This window comes from Hypanus sabinus, chromosome 27 (genome assembly GCF_030144855.1).
Source record: "Hypanus sabinus isolate sHypSab1 chromosome 27, sHypSab1.hap1, whole genome shotgun sequence".
In the NCBI taxonomy this organism is placed as follows: Eukaryota; Metazoa; Chordata; class Chondrichthyes; order Myliobatiformes; family Dasyatidae; genus Hypanus; species Hypanus sabinus.
In genome coordinates, this window is record NC_082732.1 from 9,123,168 (window position 1) to 9,139,737 (window position 16,570).

General features: G+C 40.4%; 1 protein-coding gene across 12 annotated transcripts in view; it reads right to left on the reverse strand.

The window, feature by feature from the left end:
- disp3 (dispatched RND transporter family member 3) overlaps window positions 1-16,570 on the reverse strand; it is a 626,857-nt gene that overhangs the window by 337,798 nt on the left and 272,489 nt on the right. The window lies entirely within an intron of this gene.

Genomic DNA, 16,570 nt, shown 5'->3' on the forward strand with positions numbered 1-16,570 from the left:
TCTATGTCTGATTCTCTCAAAGTGTCTTTCTCTCAGAGTATTATCCAGAATGCCGCACACAATTCTGTCTTTAATGAGAGAGTCTGTCAGCTCTGCAAACTTGCATGTTTTACTGCAATTTCTCAACTTGGTAACAAATTGATCAATCATTTGACCAGTTTTCTGCTTACATGTAAAGAATTTCTATCTCTCATTTGTCATATTGCGCTTCAGTATACAGTATACAAAATGCTTCAAACTTGTAGATTATTGCTTTTAGATTCAAATTATCTCCATTTTCAAAAGTAAAGTGGTTATATACCTCAATTGCGTCGTCACCAATCACGTGGAGTAGAATAGCAGCTCTCATTTTGTCCAATTTTTTATCTGATCTGATCGCCGTTAAATAAATTTCAGTTGCTATTTAAATCTTCTTCAGTTCTCTGCTACGTTACCAGTCAGCTAAAATGTTTTCGGAGGCTGCAACCCTTCCATATGTAAACACTAAAGAAGTTCGCACCTTTTTTCTCCCGATTATCTTCACTTCTCTCGTGTTTAGCGAACATATTATTCTTCCAGACCAACTTCTGACACTATGTTGTGTTCTTTATAGGAACTGTGGGTTACTCATAAAGAAACATATTCTGGAAGAACATAACTAGAACTTTTATTTAACAGCAAACAGCAACCACGTTTTACACATGCCATGCTTCTAGATCATTCTTTCATTTCTGAACTCTGTCCAATCACGTTCTTACACGTGACACGTGTAATTGCCACAGTTATAACTTTAATTTCAATACACACAGAAAACAAAAATGACAACTGGAATAAGAAGCTGCTGGGAAATAACTCCATCACAGGAGAGATCCAGAAAGCTGAATTCTCTCCTTTGCCATAATGACTTGCACTTGAAAAAGTACTACAAAGTATAATGCAAGATTTTGTACAAACTCCAATGTGCCGATAAAAAGTAGTGTTGGAGAACTCTGTAGAAATGTCTGAAGTACTGGAGAGATAAATGCAGCTCATCTCTCCTCATCACAAAGCCATGGAAGAAAGAAATTGCATTGGATACACGAGTTTATAAGAAACTGATGAAGGGAAATAGACCAACAACATTTTGGATGAAGGACCTTCATCTGGACTAAAAGATAAAGGGGAGACAGCCAGTGTAAAGAGGTGAGGGTTAGGAGTGGGACAAGAGCTGGCAAGTGATATGTGGATCCAGCTGAGGAGAGGTGACAGGCAGATGGAGGAGAGTGGAACTGGAAGGTGAGGGTGGAGGCAATGAGGGGGCTGTAAATGATGGAATTTTATAGGAAAGGAAGGTGGAGCATGGAGCCAGACAGCGGAAGTGAGGCCAATAGCTGGGAAAGGCAGCGAGGAAATGATATGATGTATATGTGGGTGACAAGCAGTCAGAGTGAGTGAAGGTTGAGAAAGAAACAAGATTACAGAGACTGACTGGTAAATATAGAAGGAACTAGATAGATCAGGAGTTGAGAGCAAAGGACCAGAGGTGGGAAGCAGGGTGTCAAATATTCCTTTATATGCAGTTCGTTTAAAAATTGTAAGAATTATATGGATCACTAGAACATAAGTATAATTGGTGTCTTTCTCATAAAAACGCAAGGTCGTAATAATTCCTGTGTGCCATTACTTTAACAAAAATATCACCTCATTTTATATTATGGGAGAAAGAGAAGTCCTCGGGGTCATGGACCACTGTTTGAAGCAAAGTAATATTATGATAGAGATAGTTTGGACGTTTGGTGAGAGGAAGATTGCTTAATGTGATAATGTGAAGGATGATCAAAAATGAAGCCCATTTCCTGGGAAGTGTAGCTCACATTTATTCTGCAGTGGATAAGGCGCAGTGCTGAAGTCAGCTTTAACTCTGATTTTTAATTATAATGTTAGATGTACGAAAGGATCTGCTGCCAAAAGGTTACCACATGTTCAAGTTACACTTTCACGAAGCAAGCTTTTAGCACCCAGAAACCTCTCAACCAGTATATCAGACATCCAGTAAAAGGACATTATGAAATACTGACACTGTTGAAGTGGAGGAAATACCACAGAAATCAAATTTTTGGTTCTAATCATCATACAGACAAAACATGGCATCCAAGCGTAAAAACAGAGTCAAGCAAAGAATGAACTAGCTGAAAAAAGCAATACATTTAAAGCATTTGTACCCCTATGGGTTTCAATCATAATTCAATTTGTGTACATCATCTGTCCAGTCTCATGAGTGAGTGAATGACTCGGAAAGCTCCAGCTAAGGAAAGCACTGCCAATTTTCTAAATTAAAAAAAAATTATTTATGTAACCACATTTTCCATTTAAGTACATTTTGCATATTTTCAGAAAAATATATTTTATTTTGCTTCAGAACATGGTTTCTACTAATCAACAAGAATGAATGGAACAATTAGGTGTTTTCAATTAACTTCAGTGGAAGGACCAGCGGACTAACAGATTCATATTAAAAATCTGTAACCGAGCTCTCAATCTGGCTGTGCAGGACCATTACTCTTGAGTGGTTGGATGATTTAGGGTTGTGTTACATTGCATGGGGGCAGTGCAAGAAAAACAAATGCGTAGTTCAGACAAGGCAACAAAATTAAAGTCAGCAGGATGCAACTCATGCACAATACAGAGCAATGCATTTCATCATCAGCAGGGAGGCCTCACACTGACTCCGATGATTGAATCCTTTTTTAAACACTGAAAGTGCCTTGTGATAAAATTCTAAGCTGGGCCAAACACATAATGGAAGACTAAATTAATTTAACAGTGATCTTCCTCAGTGATCTCTACCAGGTCTACCACCTGTAGACATGCTTTGATTGAGGAAAGCTGAGTGCACATTGGAAAAGTGCATTTAACAATCGATGATCTTGTGGAGAGGGTCTGCCTCAGGGAAGCAGGAACCAAAAATCCGGAGTGGATTTACTTCATGTGAAACACAGTTCTCTCAACAGTCATGCCACCATCAAAAAAAAACTCAATGTAATTGCTATTAATTCATGCTATAAGATACAAAACGATTGACAAATATTTAACTTCAATAAGTTTTTGATAAGCTATTCCCAAATACACAAGCAGGATTTTGATAATGGGAGTTTCACAAGTTTAAAAATCAATGGGTTAATCTGGTAGAGTAGTGCTAGTGGGAGATTTTAATTTTCTTTATATTGACTGGGCCAGCCAGAGAGCAAAGACTGAGCAGAATTTGTGCAGTACATCCAAGATGGTTTCCTCTTGCAATATATGGAGGAACCTTACTCAAAAAGAAGCAATATTGGACCTCCTTTTAGGGAACAAGTCAGGCCAAGTAACTGAAGTGCCAATAGGAGAACAGTAGGTCTACTGACCACAATTCTATTAGTTTTGAAATAGCTTTAGAAAAGTTAGAAAGGGTCCATAGGTTAAAGTTCTGAACTGAAGTTGAGAGAACTTTAGGGGCATTAGGCAGGATCTACCTAAGGTTGACTGGGTGACTCCATTTAAAGACTAAGGAATAGTTAGCAAGTAGGAGACTCTTTGAAGGGTCACATCAAGGGTCTAGGGGCAGCAAGTTCCTGTTAGGGTGAAGGTCAGATGTACCAAGTTTGGGGAATCCTGGCTGACACGAGATACTGAGGCTCTGGTAAGGAAAAAAAAAGGCAATGTACATCACAGAGTACAAATGAATCCCTTGACAGAAGTTGAAAAGGTTTACGAGGAAAATCAGAGAAGCAAAAAGAGGATTCAAGATGAATTTTGCAGGAAGGGTTAACAATAATCTCAAGAGATTGTTTACATATATTATCAGTATGATGGTGACTAGGGAAAAATTAAGTCCTCTTAAAGACCATCAGAGATGCCTATCAGTGGAGCTGCAGGAGATGCCTGAGATTTTTAATGTCTGCTTCTCCTCAGTATTTTCCAAGGAGCACAGCATGGATGCTAACAAATGAGGGTAATAAGTAGTGAGGTTGTATATCATATGTACATTATGAGGAAGGAATTATTTGCAGCTTTGAACCACGTTAAGGTGGGCACATTCCCAAGTGCACTGCAGAGTTTATAGGAGGCCAGGAAAGAAATTGCAGAGGCCCTTGTAGAGGGTGATCTAATCAAGGAGAGTAGCAAGGATAGGTCAGGGAATTACAGGCTGATGAGCCTGACTTCAATTTTACGGAATTCTGAGACAGGGGCATGGATAGAGATAACAGCCATTTTCCCAGGATAGAAATGGCTATGAGAGGGCATAATTTTTAAGGCGATTGGAGGAAAGGATAGCAGGGATGGAAGAGGTAGGTTTTTAAAATTTTTTAACATAGAGAGTGGCAGGTGCATGGAACTGGCGGCAATAGCAGCAGGTACATGAGGGACATCTATGAAACTCTTAGGTGCATGGTTGAAAAGAAAACAGTGCTATGGAGCAGTGAAAGGTTAGATTAATCTTAGAATTGGTTAAAAGGTCAGTACAACATTGTGAACCGAAGGTCCTGTGCTGTGCTGTACTCATCTATGTATCGTGGAAAGCACTCTGATTGGTTGCATCACTGCCTGGGGCGGAGGTATCAATGCATATGATCGGAAAAAAGCTGCAGAGTATTGTACACACAGTGAGCTCCATCATAACGGACCCCCACCATCCAGGACATACCCTCTTTGTACTACTACCATAAATGAGGTGGTACAGGAGCCTGAAGATGCACCCTCAACTGTTTAGAAACAGCTTCTTCCCCTGTCATCAGATCTCTGAGCGGTCTATGAACCCATGAACACTACCATGCTACTTCGGCCTCTTTCACTATTTATTTAATACATTCCTATTATAACTTCAGCAAATTTTAGATATTACATTGTACTACTGCTGTTACACACATTTCATGGCACATTGTATGTTAGTGATAATAAACCCAACTCTGATTCTGAAATTGCATCTCCTGCCCCTGTTATGAGGAAATGCAAAGCTGACCATGAGGAAGGATCCTTTATGGTCCAGGAAAGATTACAGCATGATGAAAGAGAAGACAAAATAAAATGAGGCACATAAACATAAGGATGGTTGTAAGATTGAAAAATATAAAGAGATGAAATGGAGAACTGAGAGCAAGTGAAACCTTTAATACACAGACAAAAGGCTGTGCAATTCACGTTCAAGATCAGACATCGAATCAAAAATGTCAAGCAAAATTAAACTGTACAGATGGATAAAGAAAAAGCAACAAAGAAATACCATATGATAACAGAACTAGTTAACACAGTAAGAACTATTTCCCATGTGGCGTTCACCTACTAATATGAATTAATTTAATGAATTGTAGCTATTTTATTAAGGGTTATTAATATTTATCTAAAGGAGCAAAATCAGGTTGAGATTAGTGAATATGCAGAAGTATTGGTATATTTCGAATTGCTACGTTTTGTGATGGCATTGGGTTGCTGACTGCAAAATTCTTAACTCAAATAAAGATCTTAAGCCCTAGTGGATATAAATAGCCACAAGGACACTCACTAAAGGAGATTATATTGTAACTACCCAATCTTCAAAGACTAGTTCATTTCTCTGCTTATTCTCCAAGGTGAGTTTAGCTGCCAGTTTCCACTATTTGAGCAGTGGGTCACCCCTCCCTACATGGAGGCAATACTTCCAGCTAACAAAGTAGTTTAAAGTAGTTTCAGTGATAGACATTTAAATCCTAACATTTAAAAAACCTGTTTACAACTCAGAGGATTTCTATTGCATAAAACATTTCTAAATTACAAATGATTTCCAAAACACAGGTGAAATCCCTATAAATTAAAAAGGCATACCAAGAATGCAGATGAACAGAAATCCGTTGCAGAAATCGAAACCACAAGAATGATTACTAGTCACCCCAACTTTCTATAGTTAATCTTGATGTCCTTAATCCATTCCTAATGAGCCTGAATTGCACTTTCATATATACAGTTCTTCTGCCACTTGGGTGACTTTATATGTTTAAGATGTTTCCTCAGATATCTTTTTTATACAACTGTTCTAAGTCTTGATGAACGGTCTCAGCCCGAAACATGACTATATTGCATAGATGCTGCCTGGCCTGCTGAGTTCTTCCAGCTTTTTATGTGTTAATCTGTATTAATTCTTCATTATTAATATGCTAAGTGATTGTCTATGTCTGGTCTGAAAGCTTCCTTGAACTAAATAACTTAGCCTGTGTTTTCTACTTTGAAACCAGACATAGAGACATAGAAAATAGGTGCAGGAGTAGGCCATTCATCCCTTCGAGCCTGCACCGTCATTCAGTATGATCATAGCTGATCATCCAACTCAGAACCCTGTACCTGCTTTCTCTCCATACCCCCTGATCCCTTTAGCCACAAGGGTCATATCTAACCTCCTCTTAAATATAGCCAATGAACCAGCCTCAACTGTTTCCTGTGGCAGAGAATTCCACAGATTCACCACTCTCTTTGTGAAGAAGTTTTTCCTCATCTCAGTCCTAAAAGGCTTCCCCTTTATCCTTAAACTGTGACCCCTTGTTCTGGACTTCCCCAACATTGGAAACAATCTTCCTGCATCTAGCCTGTCCAATCGCTTTAGAATTTTATACGTTTCAATAAGATCCCCCCTCAATCTTCTAAATTCCAGTGAGTATAAGCCTAGTCGATCCAGTCTTTCTTCGTATGAAAGTCCTGCCATCCCCGGAATCAATCTGCTGAACCTTCTCTGTACTCCCTCTATGGCAAGAATGTCTTTCCTCAGATTAGGGGACCAAAACTGCCCACAATATTCTAGGTGCGGTCTCACCAAGGCCTTGTACAACTAGAATATTGTGTGCAGTCTTAATCAAATTAATCAACCCATTGTCTTATGCTGCATCTCTTCAGCAGGGAGACTCGTGCTATGAGCCAGTAGGTCTATGGCTCCATACAGAGCTTGTTTGTGAAGCTGTGTTTTTATACTCATTACTGATCACCACTTGTCATTTACATTGAGAACTGAAGACTGGCTCCCATTTATGACCAGAAGCTAAACAAAGAATATTAGTTGGAAGGTTATCTTACAACTGTTTAATCTTTACAAATGTCAACTGCTGTGTTTAGAAAGTAGATCTTGCCAAAAAGAAGAGGTCCTCTGGACCAGGCAGCTAATATCCATCACAATCCTATAAGCTATCCCACAAGGCTAAATTATATCTTCAGTAGATTTTAGCTGAGAATTACACAATTGATAATGCTGTTCAAGCCTTTCACTGTTGTTTCAACATTGAGTGTGGTAACAATTGGTAATAACTGAAGAAAAGCAGCCACCAAATGTAGCTGTCAGGTTATGATCAAATAACCATTTAAACATTATAATAATTTGCTATGTTTATTTCCAGACCTAGAATACTCCCAAAGAATCTTCCTCTTTGGTAGTCTGTACAATTAAGGATGACTCTCTTCCTCTTCAGTTCCGTAGGCTTTGCAGATGAGTCCTTCAAGAGATTCACAGACACAGCCCTAAGGGGAGCATGTCTCGATGGGTGGTGGGCCGATTACATTATTGCGTGTTCCTTTGGTCATTTGCACTTGGTCTACTCCCCTTGAGAATGTTTGCTGCCCTCCTGACTGTTACCCTGCCAGTTTGAATGGTCTTACTTCAGTGATTCCTATGAGCTGATGAGGATGTTACAGGTCTTCAAAGAAGTTTTCAGGATGTCCTCAAACCATTTTCTCTGTGCTGATGGAATTTAATTGTAGGCAGACTGCTCAGAGTAGAATATTGGCTTTGAGTTTGATCAGTGTGGCTGGTACTCTGAAGCCAACTGAGGCAGTCAGAACTTTGGTTCTGAGGATGTTGCTCGGGAGAAAAGGCTGATTTGGGTCTAGTTATCCTGCTAATAGACAAGGAGGATTCTGAAAATGCAGCACTGATAGTACTTCTCCAATGTTTGTAGTTCTTTCTGCAAGCTACTCAAAGAATAGATTAAGTAATTTCATAATGTTGCATTTATATCTTTCCTTTAATGGAGTAAAATAGTAGAGATCATTACGACAAAATTTGTTACTCAGGTACTACATGGGATAAGTGAGCAGGTTAGAGTACAAGTTTTAACTGAAAGATCAGACTACCAGAGGCTCAGCAAAAATTAAGAAAAAGATGCTATATGAAAGACTAACTGCATCTAAATATTCCAGTGGGGATTGCACTTTGTTCTTCATCATACCCTGATCTCTAACTTTGATCTACTGCACTGTTTCAAGTAAACTTAATAAAATCCTGACGAACAATGACTTACTTTCAGTTTAGAATATTGGAGCTCTTGAAACTCAGTAATTATTTCAACAGCTTTGGATAATCAGCCTCTCTTACTTGTGTCAGAGCTGAACAGTGATGATGTGAATTCTAATTTCTTCTCTTCACAGATGCCACCTGATCCACCAAGTATTTCCACAGCATTCTCTTTTACCTACAGCAATTGCTGAGTTAAGCACCTCACATTTTCAACATTGTATTGAATTTCCATCTACTCATATTCATCTCCCGTTAATGACTATTGATTAACCAGATCGCACAAGCAATTGAGTCATCTGGACAAAATATTGTTTCCAGTCTTTTTTTCTCCACTCCTCCCAATCTGCAAACTTACATACACTTACTTTTTCCACTTTTCCAGCTCCAATTAAAGGTCATTAACTGTTTCTATCTCCACAGATGCTCCCTGACCTGTTGAATATCACATCCATCTTCTGTTACTTTAATTGTGAAGCATTCTGAGGGAAATGAAAAAGGGAGCCTCAAAATCCTCCAAACATCTATTGACATGATGGTTCCCAAGGATTAGTAAATCATAAATGCTACTGTGCTCTAGGTTGAAAAGAACATACAAAGGGGAAAAAGAGAATACCAGTGAAAGGTTGTTTCTATATTTTTTTTATGAGAAAGTTGGAGTGGATCTCTCCAGGGACCAGTACTGGGACCAAGCTTTTCTAAATTAATGACTGGGATTTGTGCAGGCAGGTCATAATTTCCAAATCTACATATGATAAAACATTGAAGGCATAAAGAATTTTGAGGATGATAGCACAGACCTCAAGAAATATGCAGCTGCGGATGGGATTGCTAGATAGATGGCAGATTAAGTTTAATACTGCAGAATGTGAAGTGTCATATTTTGGACAGAAGAATGAAGAGATGCCATATAATCCAGAGGACATAATTAGAAATGGTTCACAAGAACAGAGAGCTGAAGTAGCTGAACAAGTTTCCATGAAGGTGGCAGGATAGATTAAGAAAGTCACAAACAAAAGAAAATCTGCAGATGTTGGAAATCCAAGCAACAGAAAGTGGATAACACACACACACGGAGGCTGGAGATGTAAATAAAGGGAAGGTGTGTACCTCAGCACAGAAGCACCACAAGGCTGTGTGCTTAACCCCCTGCTCTACTTACTTTACACTCATGACTGTAGTTAAGCAGAGCTCCAACACCATATTCAAGTTTGCTGATGACACTACTGTTGTGAACTGAATCAAAGGTGGTGATGAATCAGAATACAGAAGGGAGATTGAGGGAGATACAAAATTTGGCTTAGTGGTGTCATAACAACAACGTCTCACTCAATGTCAGTAAGACCAATGAACTGATTATAGACTTCTGGAGAGGGAAACCGAAGGTCCATGAGCCAGTCCTCAGGATCAGAAGTGGAAAGGGTAAGCAACTTTACATTCTTAGGTGTTACTGCTTCAGAGGACCTCTCCTGGACCCAGCACACGTGCAAATTGCGAAGTAAGCACAACAGCAACTCTGCTTCCTCAGGAGTCTATGAAGATGCGGCATGACATCTAAAACTTTGACAAACTTCTATAGATGCATAGTTCAGAATGTATTGACCAGCTGCATCACAGCCTGGTATGGAAACACCAATGCCTTTGAATGGAAAATCTAATAAAAGATAGTGGATTCAGCCTAGTAGATCAGTGGTAAAGCCCTCCCAACCACTGAGCACATCTACATGAAATGCTGTCATAGGAAAGCAGCATCCATCATTAGAGAGCCCACCACCCAGGTCATACTCTCTTCTAGCTACTGCCATCAGGTAGAAGGTACAAGACCCTCTGGACTCTACCACCAGGTTCAAGAACAGTTACCATCCCTCAACCATCTAGCTCTTGAATAAAAGGGGATAACTAAACTCATTTGCCCATCCATTGAGATGTTCCCACAACAACTGGCCTCACTTTAAGGATTCCATTTCATGTTATTTATTGCCATTTATATTTGCATTTGTAGTTTGTTGTCTTCTGCACTCTGGTTGATCTTTCATTAGTCCTATTATAGATACTATTCTACAGATTTGCTGAGAAAACCCAAAGGAAAATGAAATTCAGGGTTGTGATAGCATGTTACTTTGATAAAAGAATTTACTTTGAACAAGAGCAAGCATGTCATGATGAACATAGATGAACATTGCAGATAGAAAGCAAAGGGTAGCAGTGAATGGGTGTTTCTCGGACTGGCTGGAGGTGACTAGTGGGGTACCACAGGGCTCTGTATTGGGACCACAGCTCTTTACGATTTATTCAATGATTTAGATGAGGGCATTGAAAACTATATCAGCAAGTTTGCTGATGATACTAAACTGGGCGGCAGTGTGACATGCGAAGAGGACATTAGGAGAATACAGGGAGACTTGGATAGGCTGAGTGAGTGGGCAGATACTTGGCAGATGTCATTCAATGTGAATAAATGTGAAGTTATCCACTTTGGAAGCAGGAACAAGAGGGCAGAGTATTGTCTGAACGGTGTAGAGTTAGGTAAGGGAGAAATGCAAAGAGACCTAGGAGTCCTAGTTCACCAGTCAATGAAGGTGAATGAGCAAGTGCACCAGGCAGTGAAGAGGGCAAATGGAATGTTGGCCTTTGTTACAAGGGGAATTGAATACAAGAGCAAGGATGTCCTTTTGCATTTGTACAGGGCCCTGGTGAGACCACACCTGGAATATTGTGTACAGTTTTGGTCTCCAGGTTTAAGGAAGGACATTCTGGCAATTGAGGAAGTGCAGCGTAGATTCACTAGGTTGATTCCTGGGATGGCAGGGCTGTCTTATGCAGAGAGATTGGAGAGATTGGGCTTGTACACGCTGGAATTGAGGAGATTGAGAGGGGATCTGATTGAAACGTTTAAGATAATTAAAGGATTTTATAGGATTGAGGCAGGAAATATGTTCCAGATGTTGGGAGAGTCCAGTATCAGAGGGCATGGATTGAGAATAAGAGGTCAGTTATTTAAAACAGAGTTGAGGAAGAGCTTCTTCTCCCAGAGAGTTGTGGAGGTGTGGAATGCACTGCCTCGGAAGACGGTGGAGGCAATTCTCTGGATGCTTTCAAGAAGGAGCTGGATAGATATCTGATGGATAGGGGAATCAAGGAATATGGGGACAAGGCAGGAACTGGGTATTGATAGTGAATGATCAGCCATGATCTCAGAATGGCGGTGCAGACTCGAGGGGCCGAATGGTCTACTTCTGCACCTATTGTCTATTGTCTATTGAACCTTGAAAAACACTTGAACAGCCACAATAGGACACCAGGTGCAATCCAGGATGCCACCTTTGGGAAAGATATAAAAGTGGGAGAGATTTACTAAATTAATTCTCGAGGTGAGGGACTTTAGTTCTGTAGATAGACTAGAGAAGCGACGGCTGTTGTCTTTGGAACAAGAGAGATTGTGAGGGGACTTGATAGAGAAATGTAAATATACAGGGAGTAGAGAGAGAAAATAAATGGTTCCTGTTGAGGTAAGGGTCAAGAATCAGATGAATGGAACGAAGCTAATTAGCAAAATAATCAGATGTGACATGAGAACAAACCTCTTCCACACAGCAAAGTAATTCGAATGCACTTTACATCATCAAATTAAGGCAGTAGCAGACTCAGTTGTAGTGAAAGATAAGGTAGCCATTTATGCTTGGAAGCAAGTATTTGGCTATCTACTCATTCAATCTTAGCATCTTGTACACCTCTATCAAGTCACCTGTCATCATTGTTCTCTTCAGAGAGAAAAGTCCTAACCTCACTTCACTTTTCTTCAGATGATATACTCTTCAATCTTGGTTATTCTCCTCTGCACCCTCTCTAAATTTTTCACATACTTCCTTTAACAAGGCAACCACAACTGAATGTAATATTCCAAGTGTAAACTAATCTGGGTTTTATAGAGTTGCAACATTACCTCACAGCTCTTAAACTTGATCCTCCAACTAATGAAGGTGAACACACTACATTCTTTCTGAACAAACCTATCAACCTGTGCTGCAACTTCCATGGATCTACGGATCCTCTATTCTTCCACCTGCTAAGAACATCACAGGAACCCTAAATTCTGCCTTCAAATTTGACCGAATCACTTCACACTTTTCTGGACTAAACGCCATCTGCCATTTCTCAGCCCAGCTTTGCATCCTGTCAATGTCCCATTATAAGCTACAACAACCTTCGACACTAGCAAAACACGACCAACCTTCATGTCAATTGCAAACTTACTAACCCATCCTTCCTCTTTCTCATCCAAGTCACATATAAAAATCACAGAGCAGGGACCCTAGAACAGATCTTGGTGGAACACCAGTAGTCACAATCCCCCAGGCAGAATGTGCTCCATCTACAACCACCCTCTGCCAGTTCTGCATTCACATAGCCAAGTTTCTCTGATCCCATGCTTCCTGACTTCCTGAATAGTTTGTAAGAAGCAACAGTACGTAGAACAAGGCTAAGGAACTCCAGATCCTGGAACCAGAGGAGCTCTTTGTTTTTCAGTCATTAAGTCGAGTCCAGCTCTTCGTGACCTCATGGACTCCGGCACACCAAGCCTTCTTGTTGGAAACCACCTCTCTAAGATCCCCCAAGGTCAAATGCATTGTCTGAGTAATATCATCTATCCATCATAGCCTCTGTCATCCTCTCCTTTTACCCCGTTTTCCCGAACATGAGAGCCTTCTCTAAGGAATCTGTCTTGCGACCGCTCCCCACTGAACATTGACGGCTCCTCGGTAGAGATAGTTAAGAGCACCAGATTTCTTGGTGTTCACCTGACAGAGAATCTCACCCGGTCCCTCAACACCAGCTCCATAGCAAAGAAAGCCCAGCAGCGTCTCTACTTTTTGCGAAGGCTGAGGAAAGTCCATCTCCTACCCTCCATCCTCATCACATTCTACAGGGGTTGTATTGAAAGCATCCTGAGCAGCTGCATCACTGCCTGGTTCGGAAATTGCACCATCTCGGATCGCAAGACCCTGCAGCGGATAATGAGGTCAACTGAGAAGATCATCAGGGTCTCTCTTTCCCCATTACGGAGATTTACACTACACGCTGCATCCGCAAAGCAAACAGCATTATGAAGGACCCCACGCACCCCTCATAGAAACTCTTCTCCCTCCTGCCGTCTGGGAAAAGGCACTGGAGCATTCCGTAATGTAACAGTTTCTTCCCCCAAGCTATCAGACTCTTCAATACCCAGAGCCTGGACTGACACCTTACTGCCCTATTGTCTTGTTTATTATTTATTGTAATGCCTGCACTGTTTTGTGCACCTTATGCAGTCCCGGATAGGTCTGTAGTCTAGTGTCGGTTTTTTTTCTGCGTTGTTTTTTACGTAGTTCAGTCTAGTATTATGTCATGTAATGCCATGGTCCTAAAAAACATTGTCTCATTTTTACTATGCACTGTACATAGCAGTTATGGTCGAAATGACAATAAAAGTGACTTGACTTAACTCATGATGTGGTCAAAATATTTGAGCTTTGGCTTCATAATCAAGCCTCCTAGTGAGCAGTCTGGCTACATTTCTTCAAGTATTGACTTGCTGGGTCTTCTTGCTGTACAACACACTCTTAACATTTTCCTCCAGCATTGAAGTTCAAAGGCATCGATTCTTTTGTATTCAGCCTTCCTGATAGTCCAGCTATCACAGCCATATAACACGACTGGAAATACCATAGACTTGACTATACAGATCTTCGTAGACAACGTTATATCTCTGCTCTTTAGTATTTGAGGAGCTCTAGGCACTGCTGTTACCAACAGGCAGCATGAAAGCAGTCAGGAATGGAGAAGTGCTGAGGTACAGGGAAGTGGTAGGACTGTAGAACATTCGAGAGCTAGACAGTACTGGCACATTGGTGCAATTTTCATTAGATACCATTTAGTATTCAGTTCACATTCAAGTAGATACATATCCAACACCTGCATCAATAAGATTTTAGGCTCAGAATACTGCCCCTCTCCCTTTTTCTCCCTTCTGCTTTATTTATTACATAATTTTTTTGAGGAACTTGCCATGCATTCACATACCAAAATGTGACTGGACTACAATTAACGAGCAAACACGAGGAAATCTGCAGATGCTGGAAATTCAAACAACACACACAAAATGCTGGTAGAACGCAGCAGGCCAGGCAGCATCTATAGGGAGAAGCACTGTCGACGTTTCAGGCTGAGACCCTTTGTCAGGCGACAGTGCTTCTCCTTATAGATGCTGCCTAGCCTGCTGCGTTCTACCAGCATTTTGTGTGTGTTATTTGGACTACAATTAACTACTGACGCAATAAAAGTTAGCAAAGTATTAAGAAGACGATTATAAAATAAATTTTTTTGGGAGATGTTTATATTACAGTAGGTCATAGAGTGGGAAGATTAAAGGCAGGCTTAAAGATAAGGTTGAGTTAATGAACAAAACGACAATATGTGCAAGTAAATAAACAGATATTGAATAAAGATTCAGTCAACTATTTTTCTAATTGAAAGGCTGAAATATACAGATGCAGGAAATCTGAAACAAATCAGAATACTGGTAACACTTGACAGGGAAGTCGGGGGGGGGGAGGAGGGAGGGCAAGGGGGGAGGGGTGAATAAAACACAAATTGATGTTTATGACTTTTCATCTTGCTAGCAAGTTCTGAAGGTCATTAACTGTAATATTAATTCTATCTTTCTCTCTAGTTAGATGTTGCCCGACCTACATTCCAGTATTTTCCAGTATTGTGAGTTGAAGAATCTATCTTGATGAAGAGCTTTAGAAGATGCCTATGCTATTCTTTGCAACTGCGACACAAAATCCTTTTAATCTACCTCAGCAGTGTAAGGAACTTAGTTTTATTGTCTTATCCCAAAATGAGCTTCTCCAACAGAGGTAATTCTTCATTACCACACTGGATGCGCCTATATCTTTACAACACACTTGTGAAGCACGGTGGACATACACTAACTGGTAAATATTTGGATTGAAGTTAAAGTCTCTCAAAATTGTTTAAAGTGAAGGGCGTTCCCAAATTAACATGCTGATCACGGCTTTGAACGAAGCTGTAGCTGAAGGACTGCATTTACAGACATATAAATTGATCAGGGAAGCACAATCATCTGTGTGGTTCAGGAATGAAGACAGGTGATTTTGACCTCACAATTGATAAATTTATTTTAAAGGTGGCAGGTTAATGACTGTGCAATATTCGTTGATGTTTCACAATCTAATTTAACAATTTCTAATGCCACACTCTGACCTAAAGTATACTGCGGAGAAAAGAATAATGACACCACTAAATGTCAGAGGTATAACAGCACAGGCAATCTACTGAATCTAGACTCCTCATCTATTGTATTTTTATTTTATTTCAAGATACCACATGGAACAAGCTGAGCTACCCAGCAATCCCAGGACAATTTAGAATGACCAATTAACCTACTAACGGTAGGTCTTCAGACTACGTGAGGGAATTGGAACACCCGAAGGAGACACATGCATTCTATGGGGAGGATGTACAAACTCCTTACAAAGGATGCCAGATTTTTTCCCACTGACTGAAAATTTCAAAGCCTCAAAAATTCAATGCACATTTATTATCAAAGTATGTATGCAGTATACAATTCCAAGAATTGTCTTCCCATAGACAGTCACAAAACAAAGAATCATGGAACCCTTTCAAAGGAAAAAAAAACATCAAACTTCATCCCCACGGTCAAAAAAAACAAATTGTGCAAATGGCAACAAGGAAAAAAAATGAGTGAAAACACAGGATATAAAAACACAATATCAAAAGCCATTTATCAATTCAGCTCAATATCTGCAGGCCACTCCGATTCAAAATTGCCCAAACTAACAACACAAAAGTGACCAGAAACTAGAGCACATCATAAACCATAAATGAGAGTCTACAATCCACACACCACATCAATCAGACCTTGTACAATCACCCGACAGCATCGAGAGAGACAGAGAGATCACTTGAGAGCAAGGACCTTCTCTCGGGGACAGTGAGCCAGATGGTCAGACCTTGTACAATCACCCGACTGCATCGAGAGACAGAGAGATCACTCGAGAGCAAGGACTTCTCTTGGGGACAGTGAGCCAGATGGTCAGACCTTGTACAATCACCCGACAGCATCGAGAGAGACAGAGAGATCACTCGAGAGCAAGGACCTTCTCTTGGGGACAGTGAGCCAGATGGAGAGAGATCGTGACAGACAGACACCCTCCTCTGGCAGCAGCAAGTGAGAGGCTGCTGGATGACACTAAGCGCTCGCTTGCCTCTACGATTTCTATCTTACTCAACATCTTAATCAGA